At 46.4% G+C, this 1,086-nt stretch overlaps 1 protein-coding gene across 1 annotated transcript in view; it reads right to left on the bottom strand.

Moving 5' to 3' along the window:
* Positions 1–1,086, bottom strand: part of LOC107118586 (myosin heavy chain, cardiac muscle isoform) — a 115,638-nt gene that overhangs the window by 69,652 nt on the left and 44,900 nt on the right. The gene's annotated exons all lie outside the window — the stretch shown is intronic.

Genomic DNA, 1,086 nt, shown 5'->3' with positions numbered 1-1,086 from the left:
TCCCCCCCCGAAATGACCTCTGATGATGACTCTGTGGAATTTGCCAGGCAAGAGACGTTCAGAGGTGATTTGCCATTGCCTTCCTCTGTGTCGTGATCCTGGATGTCCTTGGAGGTTTCCCATCCAAATACCAACTGGGCCAACCCTGCTTAGCTGCTGTGACCTGACAAGAGCAGGCTAACCTAGATTATCCAGATCAGGCCAACATAAAGGATAGACATTATAAACTTAGTGTAAAAAAAACAGGTTCAGGGTGCTGCCAGCTTTGAGGCCTAGTGGTGTTTTCAGCGATTGAACCATGTGTTATGGGTTTGCTGGTGGCTTCACATCTTCCCTTCCCCATTCCAAACAGTGCACCAACATGTGGGATGATCTCCTTCCCTACGTTCTCCATCATCATTGTCAGGAACGTTTGAAAAAAGTGGCCTCCCTGATCATGGGAATGGCACCCACATTCTGAGACTTACTCCACATGTAAATGTTGTGCTCAAGAACCATGGATCATACAGAGGGTGGAGTCTCATGCACTCATGCTTCTTCTCCCTCTCTGCACATTGATTAAATGCACAGAGAAGTCATGTGTAGTATCACAATGTCTAACCAGTGCACTAAGGAGTGACTGTCCGCAAACTAATGTTGATGTAGGGTTGTCAGGTCCCCCTGGGCAGACAGCAGCAGATGGGGGGTGAGTTTACCAGGAGATGGGATGGGAGTTTCTTCACGTTTCAGTGATGTGCCCATGTGACTTCCAATATGACCTGGAATAATAACCCCAAGGCCATTTCAACCTGAGAAAACACCATTGGCAGCTGGAGCGTCTCATCCTCTCACACCACATTCCTGAGCTGAATCAGGCACCTCAGGTCCTTTAAAATGACATTTCATGCAGTTGCTGCATGAAAACAGGTTGGGTCTGGAAAATCAGGCCCTATTTGGTACAAAATGCAACATGTAGTTCGACCCTCCGACCACTTCCAATCTTAAAAATTTACAACATGAAAAGCATACAGCCTGTGTGTATGTTGTCATGTACTATGATAACATATGCATACATTTTGCTTCTACGTATGCATGCTGACAAGCTGC

Source organism: Gekko japonicus, unplaced genomic scaffold (assembly GCF_001447785.1).
Source record: "Gekko japonicus isolate JY-2015 unplaced genomic scaffold, Gekko_japonicus_V1.1 scaffold2936, whole genome shotgun sequence".
NCBI lineage: Eukaryota > Metazoa > Chordata > Lepidosauria > Squamata > Gekkonidae > Gekko > Gekko japonicus.
The sequence above is the reverse complement of the archived record's forward strand: the minus strand, read 5'-3'. Positions and strand labels throughout refer to the sequence as shown.